The sequence below is a fragment of the Anas platyrhynchos genome, chromosome 4 (assembly GCF_047663525.1).
Source record: "Anas platyrhynchos isolate ZD024472 breed Pekin duck chromosome 4, IASCAAS_PekinDuck_T2T, whole genome shotgun sequence".
In the NCBI taxonomy this organism is placed as follows: Eukaryota; Metazoa; Chordata; class Aves; order Anseriformes; family Anatidae; genus Anas; species Anas platyrhynchos.
The window spans coordinates 36738821-36764587 of NC_092590.1; the positions used below are offsets into that span (position 1 = coordinate 36738821).

The 25767-nt window shown below is 40.2% G+C and overlaps 1 long non-coding RNA gene across 1 annotated transcript in view; it reads left to right on the forward strand.

Annotated features, from left to right (window-relative positions):
- Positions 1–5134: 5134 nt before the first annotated feature.
- The window catches only part of LOC119716858 (uncharacterized), a 35059-nt gene continuing 14426 nt past the window's right edge, over positions 5135–25767 (forward strand). The window contains exons 1-3 of the long non-coding RNA XR_005265600.2: positions 5135–5352; positions 6889–6953; positions 7638–7710. This is a non-coding gene — a long non-coding RNA (uncharacterized lncRNA). The remainder of the gene's footprint in view (positions 5353–6888; positions 6954–7637; positions 7711–25767) is intronic.

A 25767-nucleotide genomic window follows, 5' to 3' on the forward strand; every position in this document is an offset into this window, starting at 1 on the left:
GAAAAGAAAAAAAAAGAATTTCACAAAGGCAGTGGAGATGAAGGCTCATTTTCAATGAGCCTGGAACTTCAAGCACCATTACAAACCTTCCCCACAATGCAGGCAACAAAGGTATATAAGATTCCCTTGTAAGGAAGGGAAGGGAAAGCTGGATGTACCTGGCATATCAGGAACAATTCCTGGTGTACATGCATAAGGGTAGGATAGGAGAGGGAAGTAAAATCCTGGTATAGTCACAAAGCAGAAAAGGCAGAGGGCCCCACTGTTGCCCCAAAAGAGAAAGTCTGAAGTGGGAGCTTTCCCAGAGGTTTCAACAGAAATGGGGAACCAGATTATATATGTATGGTTCTAAAACCATGAGCATGGTTAATGTTTAGCATGTTTTTAATTTGTGGGAGTGTATTGTTTCATAGCCATAGAATGAACAAAGGGGTGAATGAATGAATGTGGTACTGAGTGTCTACTGCCGAGGGCAGGATTCATCTCCATTTGCTAATACATACTTATGCATGGTAAGAAAAAAAAAACAAAAAACAACAAAACAAAACAAAAACACAAAAGGATACAATAACTCCCGCATTTCCATGCATGTCTTTCAAGGCTGCTACCAGCTTATAGGCAGCTCCAGAGCTGGGATCTAGAGAAAAGTGTAGAAGGGGCTATAGTATCTATTGTACACCTGGAACAAGAGAAGAGGGAGCAGAGTAGTATATGGGCTTTCTGGCCTTGATGAAGGACCTGTGTCTCCCGGACCTTCTTGCAATTTCAACTGTCTTATATGAACAGTGTGATGCCTGTTAATTATTTGTTAGCCTAAATGCTTTGATATAGTGGCATAAAAACTGTGAGCGTTGGTGGAGAGAGTTCCTCCAAAATTACAGGGGCACTGTAGAGTTCACCCACTTACTGCTGACCTGGCACACAAACAAATGAGTTTCTCCTTTCTGCTCACATCTAACCTACTGGCTGCAAATGTACCTCAAATTAAACACATTCAAATTGTACTGGGTTCTTGCAAAGGTGGCAAATTTTTTTTTGGTCTTGAATTGATGCCATGAAATGTAATAGATTCTTGCAATAGTTTGATATTGTGTAACTGCACAGCACACAAAAAAAAGAAAATACTGAGTTTACTGTGAAGAAATGATATCTGAAAGACCCAGAAAGACATCGGCATGGTGGGTTAGGACAGGGCTGCACAGCAGGGACTGAATTCTAAGTGTGTGTGAGAACCTTTAGACCTACCAACTAAAATGAGAATGGATTTGTATTTCCTTTCTTCCTGCTCAGCAGAAACAGAAAGAAATTGGTAAGTAGGAAGTTCTGAGATTACAAGGTTATAAAAAGCAAGAACCCTGACCTTACAGTAGAAGTGAGGATCTGGCAGCATTTATATTCTTTGCTTTGGTTTGTGGTACATGACGTGCAGATTGTTTTCCACAAAATTAAGAGAAGGTGGTGCTTTACTAATGGAAATTGGCTTGCTTTGTTTCTTCCTGACTTCTCCATTTGCATTATTCGATTTCAAAAACCTGGTGTGAGAATTAGGAGAGTGGGAGAACAGCATGGATGTAACAGTAAAACACACATTTCAGAAAACAATAAAAGTAAATATATATTAAAAAGCAGGGGAATACTTGATAGCCTACATATTTATAACTGAACGTTCTCAGAAAGGAATTACTGTTTTGGTCACTCTAAATTGTTTTAATCCCAAGACAAAAATCTTCCTGGATTCCAGGAACTAATAAATCCATCAATCAGCAGCCAAGGGATAAAAACACCTGAAATTGCCAATAGGAAATAAAATATAATAACAAAAGGCCTCTGTTGAAAATAAGTGTTTGTCAAATGTGAAGAGGTAAAATTGGCAGAGTCCGATCTTTCTTTCTTTAGCTAAAACTGGTCACAGAGTCCTGTTTAACCATGGGTTTCTGAGCTCTGTTTGCTGTGTGTAATGTCTTAACAATCTTTTAATGAAGTTTCAACAAGTCCATTTAAAAAAAAAAATCCACACAGTTTGGCCAAATTTTAATCTGTAGCTAAAACTGATCTGATTGTGCCACAGAAGTATCTGAGAGTGGATACAGTGCAGCTCTTTCATTGATATCACATCAGCTTTTGGAGCTGATCCAGGCTTGGTGGAGGTTTACATGCAAACCTGACTCACTGTGGGTCTTCCATTCACATCTGATCTGCTTCCAGATCTGATGTCAATGGAGGCACTGTATATCCTACGCTGCTGCTCTCCAGCTTGGCCTCCCTCCAGAAACCTAATGTTTTTCTTCAGTTGCATCAGTGCCTCTGAGCAAAAAGAGAATGACATCCGTATGTTTAAGATTAAAGCCGAGTCAACATTCTGAGTGAAAAAAGGTATGCATTTGTAGACCTACAGTAATATGGTGAAGGGGTAAATTTCTTGAAATAGCAGTTCAGGTCTCCAAGCTGCTGAGGCCATTGTGTAGGTAATATTTTGTTGAAAGAGGTCAGCAGAAAGATGCATGCAGATTGCCATGTGTTTTTTTTTTTCGTGGCTAAATTTTGAACCCTATCAGTTACTGTATTTTTTAAGTCAAAGATGAGAATTTGGCAATAAATAAGTTGATAAATTCACAGTTAAAATACATGAAAGAGCAGTTAACTCAGAAAGCTGCTGATGGCAACTAGAGAGAGGACAGTGGGAGCCTGTTGCTGCCCTTTTTCTGTGCTTGAACATGGCTCTAATGTCTTTTATGAGTAGAAATTTAGATTATTGCAGTTGCATAATGCAACAAATGCAGATTGATTCCAAACAATATGAGTCACTTGCACACAGAGTGAGGCTAGACTGAAGTTTTAAAGAAGTCGTCTATTGAAGAGTTCTTCCAACTCCTCTGCCAACCTGAGCACTAAGCACGCCAGTTGGGATGGTTTCATTTTACCTAAAGGTGCTCCTGCAGGGTGCTGCTGCACTGCCAATGCGTGGGCACCTCTGCTGCCAGACATCATATAAGCTACAGTTTTCTCTGGCAGGCAGAGGCATGTGCTGGGGAATCAGTGCTACCTTCACCCCATCATGGTAACAGGGACAGGGAGAAAGTAGTTATGAATGCATTATGGAAAAGATAGTTTAGCTTGTTGTCTCTAGGACCACTTACTCCAGACTAAGCAGGACCTTACTGGAGACACAGTTGGGGTAAGATGCAGGTGCATACAAAACAATAGGAATCTGCCTCTGGTTCATTTTGTCTCAAGTCTCTTAAATAAATACTGATATTACTATTCTAAAAGCCACGGTGCCCTCCACTCTTGTTTTGCAATATGTTGTGAAAGAGCTGAAAGAACAAAAAGGACCAGATAGGGTCACTCCAAAAGTTGCAGTGTGTTTTTTTAATTTCATGTCATCATCCAACTTTTTTTTTTTTTTTTATAATGAGAGCAAGATGCACTTGGTTCTTACAAGATTCCTCTATTTGTTAAGGTTGATTTCTGATGATCTTGCTATATATGAACAGGTAAATCCCTGTGCAGAGAGTTAAAGTAGTTTGGGAAAGGTGCACCACCCCACTGGAGGTTTCCTTCAGCAGGTTGATGTGGGGCCCAGCTGAGAGCCCTGCTCATCCCTGTGAGGCAGGGCAGCACCAGCAGATGCTGCCAGCATCCCTTCAACTTTGATTTCTGAAATGTGAGGTTTCAGGAAACTTCAGGGCTTGCTAGGGGCAGGTACATTTTTACAGGTGGAAAAACTTCCGCTCTTCACCAAAATCTCCTTCTGTGTGGCCAGTGGCAAGACAAGGCAGGGTTTGAAGGCAGCACAAACCTAGCCTGACACTGGACATATCTAACACGGTGCTGCATGGGCTGCAGCAGCTGCATGGGTTATCTTCATCACACACGCAGAGCATGTCATGAAGCTCACTCTCCTTGCTCGCCTGTGCACTGCAAAGGGATTTTGGGGGTGTGGAAAACAACCCCCACCAGCATTGGTAAGGGAAGGGAGCTGCCCTGCAGCAGGATGGAGCACAGGGCTCGTTTAGCGTGGGCACACTGGCTTCTGCACCCTGGCGCCTGAAAAAAAGGGCCGAGGGGCTGAAGCAAATGATGATCATTCTGGCATTTGCCTCTTCTCCACAGTGGGAAGGGGGAGAGCTGTGGCATGCTGAGCTGGGAAAAATGAGAAAATGGCAGCTGCCACCAGTACTACGAGGTGTCCTTGACTTCCAGCCTGGCTGCAGGCATTTTCAAGTGCACCGCACTTCTATTTTTCATAGCTTTCTAGAGCAGTTTCTTACACTGCTGTGTAGAAAAGCCACACATGAGAGATTTTTTTTTTTTTTTTTTATTATTAAATCTAAACATAAAAAGAAAATTTCACAAATCTGTTGGTCTGGCTGTTTCCCAGTCATATGTCATCTGAATTACATTACCACAATATTCCAGACATTAAATTAAAGACAGTAGGAACAAGTATAGTTGACATCTGTGCAAAATTTAAAACTAAGGAACTTCCAGTGGTTTCTTTAATCCCAGCCAAATTATGGCTTTTACCACACTCTTCCTTCTATAATGCCATTTTTTTTTTTCTCTCTCTTGCGAAGGCATTCATAAGATCACAACTGTGCAGCTGCAAGGCGTCCTGTCCTGTTCCTGTGTGGGCTGCCCACGCCAGTGGTTGCACCAAGGCAATGGTCCCGGCTCATCTTGGGGGATGCTGCCCTGGTTTCCCCCTTTTTGGTAGGTCTGAGCAGGGGTGACTGGGAGTGCTCATTGCCAGGAAGAGGTGATCCCTGCTGCACCAAGCATAGTGGTCACACCTTCCTTTGCTTGTTGTAGGGAAGAAATGGGTAAGAGTTAACTGTCCTTGCTAGGAGGATATGCAGCACTGGAAAATGGTATCCAGGGAGACTGCGAAGATGCTTTCCGTGGGGGTTTTCAAGACTTGGCACTGCCATTGCTGACCTGAGCCAGGCTGGCAATAGTCCAGCTACAAGTAGGGGTTGGGAGCTGGTCACCTCCAAGGCCTCCTTCAGCAAATGTTTAAATTGTCACTCCTCTATCGTTGAGGAAATGCATGTATAGCAGTAGCCACTGCTAGTGGCAGAGCAATTGTTGCCTGATTGTAACTATGACTGTTGCTGATCTATCCACAGTGAGGCAGAGGAGTTTCTCCTTTTCTCCTGTTCTTATGGTGAAAGACCTTAACGGCATCTGGTAAACAGACACGTGCTCACCATGCAGCCCTTTGGTGCCCACTGCTGTCCCCAGGGATCCTTCCCGCAGCCCACCCGCACCACTGGCTGGCCCACAGGGGAGCGAAGCGGGATGCCTTGTGATGCCCTGTATCCCCTTGTTTTCCTCTGTGTTTGTTCAGCTGTGAGTATATTTGGAAACACACTGGTGGTGGATGGGTTGTTTTGGCATTACAGAAGGAAGAGTGTGGTGAAAGCACTGTGTTTTCCAGAACAATTATCTGATGGATACCATTCTTCTTTCCTCTTAATAGAAACAATCCTCTATGGCTTTGAGATTGCCTTGACCACATAGGCCAGAAAAAAATGGAAAATGTTCCATTTTGGCTTAAATATAAATAGTATTTTCTGTGGAACTGATCAGGCAAAGGTAAATACAATGTTGCGAGTTGTTTCAGAAGAAATATTATTCCTCTACCTTTAATATTTCCATCAAGAATTATTTTGGTGTGGAAGGGCTATGATTTTTGCATGTTTTTTTCCCAAGGGGAGAGGGAGTAAACTTGAGAAAACATTGTTGCTTTCTACCACAATGAAATGAATACTTTGCATAGAAAAATATCTGAATGCTAGTAGAAATGAACTTTTAAATTTTCCACTCTGAGTATCAGTTCAATATACCTCACTTTTTATTATATTTGGAGGCTCTTAGGTACAGAAATGAAAGTTGGGAGTACACTTTTGTGTTTTTAAAACTTCCAGCCATGTTCTGCTATGTGAGCTTAAAAGAGATTTCTTACAAAGACTGCACATTGCAATGAGTGCGAGGGGAATCCTGTCTTAATCTTATTTTTACAGAGTATCAATGGTGCTTTGATGTATCTGTCTGCATTGTCCCTCTGAGTTCAATGTCGTTAAGGTTGTAGAATCTGTTAAGCAGTGGATGACAGAGGGCGAGTAGGATATTCTCATGTTTCTGGGCAGAGTTTTGTTTCCTATGGATTGATTACCCTGAATGAAGGATCCTGAGAAGTGAAAATTGCATTGGGAACACTCCTTCTAAAGCTGGGTGGCTGGGTATGGTCCCCGGGATAGGGAGGAGACAGCCATGCATGGAAGTCAAGCAGACCATAAGGAGGACCCTAGCACACAGTGGCTGAAGTACCAGCCTTGATTCTTTCCCCTTATCAGGCCCACACGTTTATTAAGTGGAACAGGGAAGAGACAGTGCACTGGCTACTGCCACATTAAACAGTGGTATACTACACCTCTACTTGGTAAACAGAGTATACCTATCAACTCTTTTTCTTTTAGCTTGGGAAGGAAGGCATGAGACCTCCCCACATACTTGGCTTTAGGCAAAAAAAACGGAAATTAAACACTTTTTCTTGTTGTTAAGTTCTGAAAACCTGTTTATGGCACTACCAGACAACAATATGATTGTCTACGGTCATTTCCTATAACATCTTCATTTTATGGTCCAGACCTTGACTTCAGTATATGCACAGCCAAAGTAAGTTTTAATTAAGTATGTAAGTGTATGTCGTTCCATCTGATGGATCAGAGAGGAGGGAATGCTATTTGATTCTTTATTTCTGTTTTGTTCTTTTTTTTTTGTTTGCTTATTATTCAGTTATGATTTTTAAACAGCTACAAAGAATGAGATTCAAATGCAAGGTCCAACTGTTTTAACATCAGCCAGATATCTGATATCTTCTAGGCAATCTGGGGTCCAGAAATCAATGAATAAATTGCCATCATCCAGTGAATAAAACAGTCATCTGAGTAAGTACGGCACAGATGTGCCCTTTCACTTCACTAACACATATTGTATGCAGAATACCTTAAACATGATGCAATTTCATGTTTCATAATGCATGTTTTTTGTGAAACAACATATGTCTTCATTTGCGATTGTTTGAAGGTACTACTATAAACTTGATGGCTATTATTATGTCTGTTGCAGTTGGCTAGTCATTCTCGAAACCATTTTTTTCCCTGCTGGTAAAAGAGATCACTTTAATATAAATCAGCTTAATAAAAATATTTATTAAAACAATAGTCAACAATCTGCTCCTCCTAGCACGCGTCTTGTACTGTATCAGAGTGAGAGCACACATTATCATCTTACTGAAATAAAAAGATTTATAAAAGAATAACAGTAAACAATCTGTTCAATCAGGCATCCTACCTACTTAGGTGTGTAATTATAGAAATGATACAATGTTTATACGAGTGTCTTAAGAATAACAATAAAATGTAATGTGTTTTCTAGCAAGGAAGATTTATGAAAATAAATATGCTATAAGCCCAACAGGGCTACTCACATGACAACAGAAGTGTAAACAGGGAGAGGCATTCCCTAATGCACAGTCAAAAGGGCAGAAAGGCAAGGCTGTGGAATATGAAGTTTGATCAATGTCTGAAAGGTTAGTGCTCACTCTCAGTTTTCTTTTGCTGTACTTGAAGTACTCGTGCAGAAGAGGTGGGCAGCACAGACAGATCTTAAACCTGTGGCACTCCCGGCTCTCCACTGTGCCAGGTGAGTAAGAAGTTGGAAAGCTGGGAGAACGCCTGTTTGCATTTAGCTCTCATGTGTCTCACTTTGTCACAGTCTCTCTTCTACTTTCTAAATCCTATTTGCTCATGGTCCAAAAAAGACATCTAGCCTGTATGTCTTACTTCTAGATATCTCTCCTAATCACTCAACTTATAGAGCAAATTCATCCTCATTGCATCAGACTTTGCTCCGTATAGCCCTCTTTCATCTCTAATCTTCCCAGTGTGACAGGAAAATGTTCCCCACAGCAATGTCTTATGATGTCAGATTTAGAGGCTTCTGGCTGGATGAGCAAAAGACTATTTAAAAGGCAATTTTAAATGCGCACATTCTGACTGCATAGTCATCACTGGCCTCAAAAAGGACATGAAACGCCTCTCCATGGTTTGACCTGCAATTTCCCTTCTGTAGCCACCTAAGATAATTTCAGGCAGAAAATACACCTGATCTGTGGGATAGCCTTCTTTACCTGCCCTACACAAGTGTTCTTGGTAGCAAAGCACCAGTCACTGGTTAGTTGGGTGCTCACCATTTGTGACCAGCCATTGTGCTTGTTTTCTTTTACAGCATTTCAGCTGATCTGAAACTGGCCAACAGCTTTAGTATAACAGTCAAAATAATTTGTCATTATCTTTGGTAGCCTGTTCCGTGCAGTACTGTGTCTGTTCAGCCCTCCTGTCTGAAGTGGGGTCTATGAGGTTTTCACAGCAGACAAATTACTTTCAAAATACTGGTCAGCAGGATGCAGGGGAATTGGCACATCTCTCCACTGCTTTGGCTGCCTCCCACTCTTGAGTGACTGCTGATTGATAGTCATTACACCATTACCCTGGGGTTGACCAAGAACTTGTAGCAGTGCTAGGAAAACTCAGTTTTGTTGCACAAAGGTTTGGGCCACTTTTGCAATAGGTGGGAAAAAGTGCAAGAAAGGGCCCAGGCTCAGTGATCTGGGATGAAAGGTCTGAAGATGTGGGCCTAAGGCATTTTCTGTGATGCCCTGATAAAGACCAATGGGCAGCAGCATTTGCTGCCTTGGGGAATGGGATTTTTCTTCTTACAGAGCCAGTTCACCCCCTCCAGATACCTCTCAAGCCTGATCCATAGTGGTTTGCAGTCCACAACTATACTGAGGTTTTATGGACAGGATTTTAGTTTTCCTTTTCTCAATATGTTATTTGTATTATACTATATTAGGTGATATGTAGGGATATTTTTGGCTCTGTCCTGAGGAATTTCCTGGCTGTGGTAGAGCCTCTAACCCCCAAGGAGCCTGGAAAGTAACCCTGGTTCAAAGGAAGAGGATGGGAAGCTTAGTGGTGTTATAATACTTATTTTGAAAATTAAGATTGTCTTCATTTTCACTTGTGATAGTTATGCTTACATGGCTGCCTTTTCTCCATAAATAAATGTAACATTATTCCAATTTTTGGTAGCATTCCACACATTTCCCTAGCATTTCCAAAGGGGATACATAGTGTTTGCTTTAAGTTATGAAAGGAAGTTAACACACTTAGAAGTAATCCAGACTTGAACACAGATGCCAAGAACGACTAGAAATATTTTGAAGCCTGTGGATCAGGGTCACTGGGCTTCTTGATGTGAACCGCCAAACACTGCACCCTCTGCTCACTGGGATGTGTCACACTTTGGGATCCTTGGTTTTGGGACTGTGCGTGCCATGTCTTGACTGTACAGTTGCACTCCCTCCTTTTGGGCAACTTGCTGTGGAGCTGTGATTTTCTCCAAAGCAGGCTTGGCATCAACTACTGATCCTCAGGCTTTGACCATGGGAGAAAAGCTTTCAAATACACATTCAGGAGCTGGAGATGAGTGGTATGGAGGTCCACATGAAAGTGCTAATCAGGCTGGGGCTCTCAGTGAGCCCCACAACCACTGCAGCAGTGGTGTGGCCCTGCAGCAATGGCATGCCTATCCAGTGTCAGCTTACCCAATGCTGTGGGCACCCATTCCCTGCTGGTCAGGGAGCCTCTGGGTCCTCAAACTGCATGGGGCCAAGCTGTGATTCCTCCTGAGTGAACTGTAGGAAAGTTAAATGACTTTTGGGGCACTTAAGGAGACTAGAGAAATGTTGGAGGGCTGTCAGCACTTGCATGATTTAGCCTAAATCCTCTCAGCAGAGTGAATGTTCACAGTCTGAGGGGAAATCTCGCCTGTAGCTGTGTACAAGCCAACTAACTTAGTCTGAAAGGACTAAATTAACCTTGGATAAGAGGTTTTTGTGCATGGATGGTTAGTGGATTAGAGATGTCTAAGTTAAAGCCCAAACGATGCTAAGGGAAGGAGCAGCCCTGGCTGTGCATCTGCCTGACCTGGCCCTGGTCTCCTCCTGCCTCTGCCCCTGACCTTGGGGCCTCCCAGCCTCCCCTTCCTGCCCACCTGCCAGGGCTGCTGGCAAAACTCAACACGAGCCTCGGTTCCATGCTTTAAAATTGGTTTACTGAAAGCTGTTAGCTTCAGGCTTTTCTCTTCATCTTTTTTTTTTCTTCTTTTTTTTTTTTTTAAAGAAACACCCACCCTCACCTGGCAAGCCAATAAAGCACCCCCCCTCCCCTCCACTTCCCTGCTGCAAATAACCACATGTGCTTGAAGACAGGATTTCAAGCTGAGGAAGAAGGGTGGCATTGCATCCAGTGGTCACGTTTGGTGTGGGCAGTAGTTCTTACATGCAGTCATAAATACAGTGTGATAACTCCACTGTGCCTTGTTTCAAAGGTCATCAGATCTCAGGAAGTAGCTACTGTGCATTATTTTTGGTAGGGAGGAAAAAAAAAATAAAACACTTTAGTTGGATCTTTTTTTGATTAAGTTCAGTCACTTATCCCATACTCAGGAGTTGGCTGCCCATTGGACATCACCAAGTTGTGTTTCATCAAACTCGATACGAACAGTCCCTTAGTTTTTTTTCAAAGCATGTTTGCATCCTCCGGCCCTGAGTCCAGCATGGATGACAATTCATGAGCTTAGAGCATACTAACCCTTTTTGGACATCATCTGCCTGCAGTGAACAGCAGGACTGGCATGGGACCATCTATAGCCTGGGTTATACATTCCAGTTATACTGCGCTTGCTGCGTGGAGACTAAAGATGGCCTGTGGCAGGCAGTGGCATTTACAGGACGTACGGTGGCTGCTGCTATCGGCCCCGTGCTGATGCAGGGTCAGCAGCTGCCTGGCAGGCTGAGATAAGACCATTCTTTGTCAAGACGTTTCCAGGCTACTGAGGATACAAAACCAAAGGCTGTCTAGAAACGCTGCTCAGTGTTGTTAGTGCCTTGGAAAACGCCACACATAGCAAAAGGACAACAGGCAGCATGCATATTTAGAGCAGGAATTACATGCGAGACAGCTAAATCTGTGGGTCTCTAAGACTCAAAATAACCTTGAAGCTGATTTAAACCCTTTCTTTCAGGATTTCTTGCATGTACCTACAGAAAAGAGGGAGTAGCTGACTTGCTGTTGTACTATGCACTCTCCTGCAGTGCCAGAATGGTCTCCTTGCAGTCAGAGTCATACAGTAACCGTCTTGAATGTCTTTTAAGTTGAAATTTGGGTCCAGCCTGCTGTGTAATGAGCAAAGATCAGGGAATCACAAAGATGCGTATGACCATTTTTTGATTCTCTGAATTGGACTGGAGACTAAATGCATTAGAGCAGGATTTCCAGCCTGCCCTCATTATGACGCTAAAAATATTTTACTGTAACTTTGCAGATGGCAAGCTTGATATAATATCTACCTCATTAAATTTAAGATATAAACTACCCTCTTGACAATCCTGTTATTTACCATACTATAGAACTAAAACAATGCAAAGATATTTATTTATAGGAATTATGTTGATCTTACATATCAGACAACAAAATTAAATTAATATAAAAATACATATATTTATCCCCTGTAACCAACAGCTGGAATTAATAATAACTGATGTTTGGAGGTAATTATAACTGAAGTTTGGACTATTCATTTTTATGTGCAGGACAACTCCCCTGTGGTTTCTACGACCAGGATTTTTAGCCAGAGACACAAAATTTCACAACCACTAGAAACATACATACTCCTATCAAGTCAATTAGGGAGGAAAAATAACCGTCTTGAAGCAACATGCCCAGGAAAACCCAAAAGGTAGGATTAGGTTGGTCCTCACAGATCTCATCTCTCTCTTAACCCCTATACATTGCACCTATTAGAATTCACTGAAAAACTTAAAATATTTGGAGGGAAAGAGAGAATACAGAAAAAGTGGTTGCAATGTTGTTATTTTCAAGTATCTATACAGAGTTACAAATAACATCAAGCAGCCCCTGCAAATGGATAACCTTATTCCTGAGAGCTGGAATTGAACTAGCCTGGATTTGAGCTAGCTAGGAGATAGAATACCCATCCTGCAAAACTTAAGATATATCTTCTCCTAAGCCCCTTTCCCAGGATGAAATCCAACATTTATTTTCAGGAAGAAGGAAAGTCATTCCTGGTAGGTAGATGCATAGAGAATCTTCCCAATTTTAGGAAGCCTGGGTTGTAGTGGCTGTGCTGTCATTTTCTGCTCATCTGGTGGGAGGCTTCTGGGTGGGGAGGGGCTGGAAGGGGTGTGCTTTCATCCTCCTTTTGGCAGAAATTCCACCCTGGACATGAGAGAGTACACAAGTTAAAGTTCAGTGCAAAATACTCTTGTGCAGCTTTTTTGATTATGATGAAGAAGCATTTTATTTTCCTTCATGAAAAGAAAACACAGCCCCCACCCTGTAGTAGCTGCATTTTGCATGCAAGCAAACACAGTTCCCCCACAATAGCTCTATTTTGCATGCAAGCATACACACATTTCCCTTTGTTATTGTTTGTAAAGTATTTTGAATAGGAAATCGTTCTTGGTGCTGAGCATGAGCGCAGCTTGCAGGCAGCTTGTTTGCCTCATACCCTTGGTGCCCCACTGGTCCTTGGGACACTTTGTGCTGCTATGAAGCAGCACCTCTCTTTGTTTCCTCTGTGCCTTGTAGTTTCTTGGTGTATGCAATGAAGATTGTATGCTATGTTTAAATTTGCATTTTTAAGCAGGCTTAGTCTCAGCCATCCTCTGTGACAAGAACGATTAGTCTGACCTGCTATATGAATCTAGGTCCCTGCCTCTTCAGCTGCTACCCTTTTGGCATTTTCTTTCTTAGATAGAAGAAGGCCAAAAGCCAAGCATCAAAACTGAAATCAGTACATTAATATGTGTGAACATATGACATGAATATGTTTCTGGAGCCCAGAGAGTGCTTTTTCATTATTTCCACTCTCAGAATGAGATTTCTTGTGAATATGCCTCACTGGAAAGAATGCACTGGAAGGAGGGACATAGGTAGGTAGGTGGGTAGGTAGGTAGGCAGCTGCTTAAAGGAAGGGGTAGAAGAGGCCAATGTGGAAAGCCTTTGTTTGAATGGCACTGATCATTATTTCCTTGAGCCTTTCACAAAGGAGTCAAAGAGCTTTGTGTCTGGCAGGTAATTGTAGTCTGCCAAGGTTTGATGATGGAGAAACAAACAAAACATCATTCATAAAACATGTCCACAGTACACGCACTACAATCAACTGGGTTGGCTGGCACTGTAGGAAGAGGCAGCTTACAAGACCTGGGAAATCAGAACAGCTGTGCTCTGACCCCAGTTGCCATTTATTATTTATTCACTTTGTTCTGCTTAAGCTGGGACATGTGGACCAACATAAATTTGATTTGCCTTTTAGAGTACATTTGAACAGACAAAATGGGTGTCTGTCAGTGCATTTAGCTCATGTGTGGAGTGCTTGCCATAATTAACAAGGGGATGTGTTAGGGCAGGACTTTGCTAAATTCGGACCTCTCCAAAGCTTGGGCTCACGTGAAAGGGTGTTGTAGCCTAGGGTCCTGCTAAGCATAGGGCCCACTGCAGCTGTGTTGATCTTGCTTGCCTACAGCTATCCCTGAGGGTAAGCCCCTGAAGTCAGGCTAGCTATCTGTAATGCCGCCTAGGGGCAAATTTAAACACACAACAGAATGACCTACATTGGCAAGAGGGCTTTTGCTATTGACTCTTCATAGTAAGATTTCCATCCACATAAAGACATTTTTTTTTTTTTTCACACAGCCAGCCAACACTGATTTTTCACAGGAAATCATGGTTTCTTTCTGTCTATCCTGCAAATGGCATGATGTGAGCCTGCTCTGAAGAAGCATAAACAACCCAATCCTTAAAGCATAGACAAAGCCCAAGGGAAATAAAAGGGAACATGTCATCCTAGCTTTACCTAGCTATGAAATCAAGAGTTTAGTTCTGTTATCTTGCTCAGGAATGGGAGGATGATGATGAAAGATGGATATAAATGGTGCTTTCAGAGTAGATTTCTTCTATGTTGGTTAAAAGGTTTGTTTAAACAAGGAAAGAAACGCTACTTCCCTGTATTAGTCATAGTTGTTCATGACTATTTCTCAAGGTAAGACAATCTTGGGTTGGATTCCCAGGTCTTGGATAGGATTGCTTTTAGCCCATTCACACTTTTCCTGAATAAATTTACTTGAACTTCCTTGCTAGACTCTCCAGCTGTATGGCAGAGAGAGAGAGAGCTGGCCCATGGAGTCTGTGGACACTTTTTGACAGTATGTAGTTTAACCAACCATGCAAAGTGTGTCTTCACAACTGCAATTAACAGCAAAGCCCAGCACTGCTGAGGATTGACGACAGTGGCAGCTTCAGTACATGCTGACAAGCCCAATAGTCTGGCCTCAGCATCAGCCAAGAAAAAAATGTTTCATGTTTCTTGCCTTACCTCTAGTTTCTTCTATTTGTGCTTCTCTCCATCCCTCTGTTTTTATGTGAGCTGTGGAAGCAGAGACCATAGTCTATGTGGGAAATTCTTCAAATATTTCAATCTTGAGTTACTGCCATTTTATTGCTGGGCTTCGTTTTTTTTGTGTACCTTCAACTCTATGTTGTTGTCCCTGATGAAGTAAATGATGATACTGAGCAATGCCTTTTCAATTTTGTCTGCATCTAAATGAATTCTAGGTTTATTTCTCAGTATAATGTAGGCCCTATATCTAGTTTGCTTATGATTTATATTCTGTTCAAAGATATGAGCCTTCATGAAGCCTACTGCCTAATAATTAATTAAGCTCATTTTAAGTCATTAATCTGTTGTTCTGCATGATTTTTCCAGAACACATTTAAAATGTCTGACGCAATGTTTATTCTTGGTCCTTTTAATGCAAGTCTTCTCTATAACTGCCTGCCTTTATTTTCCATTTGCATCACCTGCAAATGATTATCTATACCTAATGGATTTACAGTAACCCTTGAAAAATTAGATACTTGAGGTGAATCCATTTAAGATATTTTTTACAAAAGTCTAGTATTCCACCCAGGCACCATAGCTGTATGTTCAGAAAGCCAAGTGCACTAAATGTGTCAGCATTAAGATAGCCAAAACCCATTTGCTGTGGTATTGAAGACTAACACACAAATGACCCCTGGTCTCAATACATGGAAATTACTTCTAATACTTCTAATTATTCTATATTTTCCAACTTTCAACCTGTTCATCTCCTAACGCTTTGGTAAAGACTCCTTTGAGCTGTCTCTAGCATTTATCAGGGAAAATTTTGAGATCTCTGTTGGAGCTCTCCAATTTACAGCTGAGCAGCTGACCCAGTTCTGTTTAGGGCAATGTGTCTTTGGTTACAAAATCATTGTTCCTTATAAGCCTCTTGCCATGGGACAAGTGGATATATTTTTTACTCTAGGTGACATTTTTAAGCTGATAGACAGACACTATTTGCCCAGCATTTTTTAATCTCTATTTCATGAAAAATGAAGGTCTTTGGCCTAGAATTTCAATTTGATTTATATTCACAATTTCTCTCAACAAGTTTCAGCCTAGCTGATATCAAAACATGAACATTGGCTTTAATCATTACCAAAGGTCTCCATGTGATTTAATAGTGAGAGAGAATGTTGGTTTTCCTCATCATTTTTTAATTTCTCATAAACTGAATATTATATTCACTAAGTTTCATCCAAAATCAATTACTTTTAAAACCTGTAGGAAAGGAGACCTTGAAGGAATATCCTACCATAATTTCTGTCTATCCAATCTTGGTGATGTCTCTCATTAGTTGGAATCATTATTACACCTTAAAAGTAGCAACTTTGTGCAGTAAAATGGCACCACACATCTCAATTATGTACTAGGTAGGAGTGCTCTAAATTTTTGCTGTGTATCTTACTGAAGTTTTTTGTATTTATTAACACTAGATAGTCAATAGAGCCGTGAAAGTAAGAATATTTTGGTATTTCAAGTCATCGAAAAATGCTTTTTGTTCTGAGGCCAGGATCTTTAGAAGTGGACAGAATGTAAATCCGAAGTGAAAATGACTCAATTCCCACTTGCCAAAGGGAGTTTCCCATCTGTTCTTCCTAAAATGCATGGGAATTCTTGTTGTTGATTATCTTGAGAGGAGGGTCAGACCTTGACTCATGGGAGGAAAGTGCGTTTAGCTGTTCTGTATATAAAGTAAAAACACTTCAACCAAATAAGCTTCTGACCATCTGAAGAAGCTGTTTTGTAGCAAACATTCTTGGTTTTGCAGAGGTGTAAAACCCCCTTGAGATGATGTAGTCTTGCCCACCACAGCAACACATAGGCATAGATTAAAGAGGTGCTTCAGTACCTCTTGTAATACAGAGGCCAAATCTATTTTTTTTCTGCCTTCAGCATGGGTAACATGTATTGTGAAGACCCTTTTTAACACCAGACTTTTGCTGTTCAGGGAAAAAAGCACTGGACTCAATGTATAAAACAAGAACATAAAGTAGCCCTAATAAATTAGTTTATGAAAAATGGGAATTAAGAAATATTGCAAGAGGAGATTAAAAAAAAAAAAAAGCCCTTTAAAGTAATTATGAAGCATAGACTACATTCATAACTGCCAACTCACAAAGGGAACTTTTCTTGTTGATAAATAAATATGCATGAAGTGTTCTCTTTCTACCTTTTCCCACCAAACTTTCTCAAGTGTACTGTACCTGTCTTATCAAAGGTAAGAGACCTGCCTAGGAATATGCCTATGTGGGAAATCATCTACTAGTGTTAGAACAACTACAGACGTTGTTGGCTAGGGAGACTTTACTGGTTAAGGAGACCTCCAGAGAACATCTCTTTTGATTCTGAAACATATCTTCAGTTTCAGAGCCTCTGCAGGTCAGGATGCACTGAAATGTTCACATGTGTATTGGCTGAACACATACAATTTGACAAATTAACCACTTTAAAAGACCATGTCCCATCAAATTGCTCAGCATTTCCTAACCTGAAGTTCTAGTTCTCATTAAACAGGTCATGTAGGTCATGCAATGTCACTTGCAGGTCAGCTAATGGCATTGGATGTAAATCTGCATCAAATGTCTTTATCACCATAGGGAGATTCATGGAGTCCCTGTGCCCACATCACCTCAGTTACTGTCTTGACTTTTTAAATAGCTGATAGTTTTCTCTTGCTTTGCTCATTACTCTCTGAGATAAGCTATTGAAATTCAATGGAGTTGTACCAATCACAGCAGCTAAGGACGCCACCTTCTATTTGCTCTTACAGTTCCTGAAGCATATGTGATTCAAATTCCACTGGAATTACTCTTTCATCTTTGCAGTAAAAACATCCATTTTTTCTTCCAGTTTGCCCAAAGCAGCATAAAGGCTGCGTGTTGGTGGTTAAAGGCTGCAAAAACATGTTTTTTTTTTTTTTTGTTTTGTTTTTTCTTTAAAAAAAAAAAAATTAGATTGTAACCACTCATTTGAAGAACTTTTATTTATTTCCACTAGTTCCAATATTTTAGTTGCATTTTATAGTAACATTCTTAGGAGCTTGTTTGCAAAGAAGTATGCTGGTATTGCAAACCATCTTGTAAAATCTGAATTTTGTTGCGTATTTCTACCAAAAATAAACCACCCCAGACTTACAAGTTTTGAAGCAATAGCTATGGGGCAGTAGCAGTAGTATGTTAAATCACACAGCAAGAATAACAAATTGTCATGGTGAACAGTACCACACAGATATAGCCTGTAGAAAGATTACTTAAAAAGCTGTTCATCAGAAAATGAACATAACTGCACAAATTTAGTTTGCAATCAATTAAACGTGAGTAGTTAGATCATTAAAAGACTCGCAATAATAAAAAAAACAGCTATAATAGAGACACTGAATGGAGTAGATACCTGTTAAACACCTTGTCCCCAAGTGGTTACAGAGCACCACATGGTACCAAGAATAAAAATAACATCAGTGAAGAAATGAAGAACTTAAAATCTCTGTCTGAGCCAAAACTCTTTGAAAATGTGGAAGACAACTAGAATTCTAATTTCAGCAGGAACTTTTCTCTGTGTTTGTAAGCAAGCAGTGACAATAGAAGGGAAGACATTCAGAAGGTAGCCTTATTTTTAATGGTGGCTGGCTCCAGAAAGCTTGTTGCAGTTAATAATTTTCTGTAAAGCAGAGCAGAGGCTAACTGTGAAGTGGTAGTACAGAAATGTGAGGAACCCTGAATTCCATGTAAAAATGAAACATATGTGTGAGATTGGCTCAGAGTGAGCAGTCTTGCAATTTTGAAGGCTAACTGAGAGGAGACTGGGTCCTAATGGAAGCTGTGAACAAAATTCCGAGAAGCTACTGGAAAATCCAGAGTGAAGCTGAGCAAAGCTCCTAGAAGGTGATGGTTAATAGATGTTAGTGCAGAAGGAAGTAACTCAGTACAGCTACGGGGTAAACTCTATAGTTCTTTGAGACTGCAGGCCTGATTTGGTATGTAAAAATATCACACACACACACCCTTAAGGTACAAAAGGAAGAAAAGCTCTAACAGGGAACCGAACAAGAATAACACCGCAACATGCATAGTTTGGATAACCACCAATTAAAAGGACAGTGTCCAGAAAAAGAAATATAGACCCAAAAAGGCAATGGGCTGCACCATTTTTTAATTGATTGCAGACATCCCCAGAGTGTGGCCAGCACAGGCAAAAGATGACAAGTATGCCTCTAGCTCAAATGAACTCCACATAGCAGCAACAAATTACACTCTGCCAAAATATGAAGACTGTCGACCTGAAAGTAAATATGACAGCTATTATTTCCAAGCTGCACACTGACGCATAAACCACTGTTCCCGGAAACTCTATTAAAAGAGCTTAAAGAAAAGCCTCAAAAACAAAAGATAAACTGATAAAGAGTGTTATTTACACATAAAGTACAGGAGTATTTGAGGTAGAGCCACAGTTAAATAGTAACAAGGATATGAATGCTACTTCTTGAGTTATAAGGATGCCAGTTCTTTTATCCAGGGGTATGATCCTGCAGTGATAGGAGCCAAAATAAATAAGGACATCTTTAGGACAACACAGAGAGGATGCTTTTGCTCTTGCTGCAGCATGCCAGAGCTGGTAGTGCCCTACCACTTCTGCAGAAGCACTGTGTAGATTATCCTGATGTACTTTGGGACTGTCACACCAGAGGAATGCATATGATCTGACCTGGCACTTACTGCTTCTTGACATTAGTATTCACATATCAGAGGAGACATACAAGTTTAGGAATTGGTAACATCAAGGACTAGCCGGATGTTGCTGTTAAGGTTAGTTTGTAGTCAGTCTGGAAGTTCCTGGGATCCTGTGTTATGCAAACACTGTTCACTTGTCATCCGAGTGATATGGAGAATAATGCTATGGGGCCTGGCCTGTGCAGAAACATGTGCTAGGTCCTGCCCAGGTGCATCAAGGTACAGTGGAAACAGTGAACGAACAGTTGCTGACAAGGTCCTTGCTGCAGAGTGATGACTGAATAGCACAGAGAGCTTGAACTCAGATAATTAATTTTCTATTCTTCTACATTGCTCTACTTAGTATTTTTCTATACCCAACCTTAAGATTTTAGAAACGAGATCTCTTACACAATAAAGCAGAGCAGTGACTACAATTCCTATTCCTGACTTGATCAGTAAAGCTAACTGAAAGAAATGCACTGTTTTGCTTTTTTTTCTCCGTTATGAAATGCTGCAGTGAACATACATCGGAATCCTGTGTCTTCATCCACAACTGGAAAACAGAAAGCTAACTTTCTTTTTAAGTTGGAAGTTTTGATTTTCCTCTCTTTCAAAAAAGACCGTTCTTTATGGCTACAAAAGAAATTGTCAGAGAAATCATTAGCAAAGTTTCTCACCTAGCTCAATGTCATTCTTCAAGCTGCTCTACCTTTTTTAGCTGTCTTCTGACAGAGGTATTAGACTAGGTTGTTTGTAAAATTTGGTAGCTGTTATCATTTGTGATAGAAGTTGCCCTGAGACGTTGTGTTTGTCCAACAAATCCATTTCCTTTTTTAATTAGGATTGATGTAGAAGTCACTCTCTGGTGTTGAATCAGTCTTCAGTCCATATCAAACTTTGTGCAGCCGATTACACTGATTAAAATTCTTTGGCTGGTTCCTCCAGCTTTAACAACCCTGTTTTAAAGAGGATGGTAGTGGTTGGTTGTAACACAGTAGATAGCTAAGTGGATGTTTAGCAAAAATTATGTCCAATATAATAGATGTCATTTTCTTTTTAAAGGAGTGTTCTCTGGCAGATGCTCTTTGGCAGAGCACAGCTGATATATAGCTCTGGACATAGCACTCTGGATGGCATAAAGAACTGTAAGAAATGTCCAGAAAGAGCATGCATGTATGTGGGATAAGTTTCAGTTACATCCAACCACAGGTTCACTATTTGAAAATAGAAAAAACATAAATAACTTTTAGGACTTAATTTCACCTCAGAACCAAAGTGCAGGATTGGACTTGTTGAGCCTGTTGAGTGCTGGAAGCTTACTGAACCTGTATTCTGTCAGCCACTCTGGCTGCTGCTTGGTTTTCAGATCAATGTGGAGACACTGGTTTTGAAGAATAAAAGGCAAATCATCTGTGATGTATCTGTCTGAGAAAGCCTCTAGCAGTCAACAACAGACTGGTTGCAACTGCACCATGAAGTCCCATCATCATAAAAGAGAGGAGGTAGCTGTCAGGCTGCTTGCTCTTAGGACCCCAGAGTTTATAGCAGTCTTTTCCTGTGTAGATTGATAATAGCCATATTTCTTCAGCTTTCCCTGTGAAGCCCCACCTGATTTAGCTACTGAGAAGACAAAGTGTATGTTGTCACTGAACAGAGTGAGGAGATTGGCTAGCACCAAATATACTGGCCACTGTGTCCAGATTCTGATTTTGCATGAAGAAGTGTGAATAAAAACATTTAATGTGCATTTTTAGCAATTTTTCCTTGCAAAGAACAGAGGTCATATTTGACTTCAAAAGTCATTGATTTAGGCATAATAATTTAGTAACATGACTGAATGTTAGGATCAGGTATTTAATCACATAGCAATACCTGCATACTTCATTGACTATGAAAATGCTCCCTGTGTGCTTTCTGGAGTGTGCCACGTGCCACAGAACATATATTATCTTTTAAATAATGATAAGATCAGTAATTACCTTCTTTTTGGAACAACTCATGTGATGCTTACATTTCTGCCTTATTGGACTTGCTCTTTGGGGCCATTTAGTCAGTCCTGGCTCACTAGATGAGGAACTACTTGAATAAGTGTAGTTTACCTAACACTTTGTTCAGATTGATATGCCCTCATAGAAGCCATAAATTACCCAATGGGTCCAATGGACAATTTATGGCTTCTGTGGACATTACATCAAAATGATTATGCATCAAACTTCTAAATGGAGCATAGTATAAAGTATAAAGGACACACGCAGGAGCCAGGTGTTTTGATTTCTACATCCAGCTTTTTGGCTGACTTAAGGAAGTGTTACATGTCTGAGGCCCAGGCCTAGCAGAAGGTTGCAGGACATGGCCCCAACATGTACAACCCAAGTTGCTGTCTAGAGCATGCACTTGTATTTATATGAGGAAAGGAGTACTATGAGAGGTGAGAGACAGCACTTCTTCATGAGTGATGGCCTTGAACTCCAGGTGCCCAAGCCACCAGTTTGGGTGTTGTAAGCCATGCATGGTGTGAAAGCAGATGCCCCACTACCAGCTCAATACCTGAAATGGGATGCTACTGTGCTCCTCCCCTCCTTCCTCTTTAATTCCATGAATCATAAGATACTCAAACCTGACAGCCTGGCTTAGGTAAGACGGCAGTGTTCCCACTGCAATGAACTTCGCCAAAATTAGTTTCAGTGCTGTTTCAGAGAGATGGTGCTGGGACTTTGGCTTTCTCAGGCCAAGGATGGAGATGCATCTATAGCTCCTTCTGTGAACTCTCTGAGTGGTCAGTGTGTCAGAGAAAGACAAAGAAGCCATGCCATTTTGACTATTTTGGTGCTAGGTCCAACCTTAAGACACTTTTCCAGCATAGAAAATTGTGGAGGAGGAGAGATTGTGTGGAGGAGGAGAGATGTAAGCATGAGTCTGTTCTGGGGCTTGGACCAGAGGAAGCAACTGTAAAAAAAGCAGCATGATCAGAGAGGATGCTTGAGGTACCTTGAGTACATTTAAGTCAAAAATCCAGTTTAGAGATTCACAGCATTAGATAGCAGCCGAGGAAGAGTGTTTAGGACCCCGATTTTCAGTTGCTGTTGCAGTACTTATATCCCTTCCTTGATTCAGACCTTAATCTTGGTTACTCAGTTTTGCCATCTGTTGGAGTGGAATATTAATTCCTTTATATATAGGCTTTATACAAAGAGATTTATGGAGCTTAATTTATAATCTTTCAGCTTGCTTTAATTGTTCAGAAGGAATGATATACACACACTATATGTTATTTCTGATGTAAAATTAACAGTGTATGTTTCATTACAAACAAAGTAGTTACAAATATGTTACTCTTCTTTTTATCAGCCAACATTTCAATTAACATTTGCCTGATTCTTCTTTCTATTTGTTTTCTAGTTTTGTCGATAATTTCATTGTCACAAACAACAAAAGGTTGATTTTTTTTCTCCATCAGATTCCACTGGACATATGCTGCTTTATGTCCACCAAAATGTGTAGATATAAGTCATGCTAAGGCCAGAGAACACAGTGAAAATTAATATTTTTAAAAATCCACTCATTCAGAAATGAATAAATAATTTATTGCTTTTGAACACTTAGTGTCATAGAATATCTCCATTGTTCACGATAAATTAACTTTTTCCTTTTTTAAGATTTGCAACTAGAATAGTGTAGACTGATCGTACAGGAATTTATACATAGGAATAACATTACATACAAGTAATCTTGAGGTGAAACAGAACTAGTGAATTCATAATGCTACCTTAATGCATATTTACAAGTATGTTTTCACTTGTGTATGGAACATTTGTTGTCCTCTGTTAAAAGAAAAAACATATGTGCACATATATATATGAAAAGAGATAAGAAAAGGAAAAAGTAAGCAAGCTGAAAACAAAATCTCTGCTTGTCCTTCAGTTTACTATTATAATAATGTTTGTTTAGTATATGTTAAACAAAAAAGCCAGGCCATGTTATCTTATACTTGGCTGTTTTCCTAGTGAGACTCAGTTTGTCCTCCTCTGCTTTTACTTCTGAGCTTGACAATTTGAAAAAGTTGTCTTCAAAATTAGAATATCTTCTCTATGAGATAAATATTTTCTTTGTGTATTATGGGATAAATGTGCCTCCAATACAGAAGGTGTGATAACTAGTACTGTTGGTAACTTCTTTTCTTGGCTGCAGTCCCACCAAATGAGTCACATTTAATCAAGATTTTGCCCTATTATATGCCTGGGGTCAGTATCCTGGAGATTCGGTGGTTACTAATGGTTACTCAGGCAGTGAAATGAAAGACGAGGTAAGGCAGAAAAAACATACATGTAAGGTGTATTTTTCTAAGTCCTGCTGTGAGAGTGAAAGCTGAAGACACTTTCCCCCTCCAAAATATCCAGCTTTTGGGGGCTGCAAAATGGATTCTTGTTATGGTCTCAAAAAAAGGAAAGTGATGGTAACCCCCTTTTTGAGTAGTCTCAAAGACTTCTAAAGAACCTGTGGGAGCAGAGCAGGAAAAAAATAAAAAGGTCTTGGTTAGATCCAGCCTCTGTGAAATAATGGGCTGGGGAGAATACACTGTAGGTGCTCCACACCTCAGTTCCTCAACAACCAGCTGTAAACAAGAGCATTAATGGATGTAGCCAATATAACGATAGATTTTAGACATAGCTAAATTACACAATTAGCCTAAACATTTAAGATTTTTTTTTTTTTTTGGTAGTTCATGCAATTGTCTCTTTTCCAAAAGTCTGCTCATACATCTGTCTGCAACTGATATCATATTGTCATTTCATGTCACTCTCATTTGATCTAATACCTGAAAGTTTAATTCATGGTTAAAGGCCTAAGAGAAATGGCCACTTAACCGAACGCCTACATTTCAGTGGCTTCACCAAATGACCGCTTTGACAGAATGACTGTGATAGGAATTAAGAGTTACACAGCTCCCTTATTAATCAATGCTCTTTGGACTTTAAAAGCAGGTAAATTGTATCTAAGGGAAGTTAGTGTGTGCAGGGGATTCGTGTGTCATGGGAGGAGGGTATGGAGTGGAGAGAAAGGTGGGAGGAGAGGGGTTTATTATCCCTTTGGTTTTGGGGGCATTGTTCCCACTGAAGTCAATCACAAATACACCATGACAGCAAAGGTGCATGGGCCAGAACAATGAATCTTCAATATTGGTGTGCAACTACATGCTGGATCTTGCTATTTGAAAAGCATATATTTCCCAGATGAGGGCACTGAAATGAATAATCCCTGTTACTGAAAGAAAGTTATGTGGGAGCAAAATAGTCCTTGGGACTGGGATTCAGTTGCCAGTTTAGCTCTCTGCTGCACAGTTTTGTGGCTAATCAGGGCACACAGAAAGGGTTTCCAGCTGCTCCATGCTTTCCCTGGGGAGGGATTTTATTGAGTGCTTGTGTGTATATGTGCAGCAGCACCTCTTTCAAGCAATGTATGCGACAGCCAGGGAGGTTTATTGGTGGGTCTGGTTTGTTGATGGGTTTTTGTTTGGTTTATTTGAGGCATTTTTTTGTGTATTTTTTTTTCTTCCTATGTATCCCAGAAGAAACAGCTGGGGAAAAGATTTTAGAGTAGCCCTGCAGGCCTCTTATGCCAGTTTATTTGAGCTGTTTGTTATGTTTGATTTAATTTGTCCCATGTTTAAAAAATGTGGACTCCTAAAGAATGTAGACGTGCATGAGAAACATTAAAAATAAATAAATATTCCAATAATGCCACCCAAATTGCCCTAATGTGGTAGGATAAAATAAATCAATGTGGGTATTTTCAGTGTGATGAACTAATATTTGGGAACATATTCCTAAAAGGAGCTAATTCACCATTGCCTATGACCGATTTTGTAGCTTGAAGTCAAAGAAAATACATTTGCCCGTAAGGATTACTCATACAAGGCTGGTCTTCAGCCCTGGAACTTGAACCAGCAGCCCACAGCATGAGACAAAAGCTCTGCATAGGTTGCATTTAAGGTTGTTTTTTTTATTTGTTAGGGGAAAGATGGAAATTTATTTATGTTTGACAACGTTAACATAGTGGTGCATTTTTTTAATAAGGATAATATCTTTATAACAATTGTGTAAAATATCCATATTTAATATGGCTTTCATTTGTTAAATAACTTCTTTCTCCATTTCTGTGTTTGAGCTTGAGGCTTCAAAAATCTGCAAGAAACACTCATTTTTCATATGATTAGCAGACAAAAGGAGCAGACAGGCAAAATGACATCTGTTCCTTTTGTATTTTTTAAATAATTATCCCATTTAAAGTTAATATAAAATTGATTTATTCAGTTTTGTTATAGGAACCTGATATATTAATGAAAAAAAAAAACGCTAAGTACAGCTTTTTCTCAAAACCAAACCACTGTTTTTTTTGCTCTTTCTCATTAAAGTATTTCTTTATCCAATACCAATGAACTAACATCACATTTTTTTTCACCTTTTTTATGCTGAAAGCT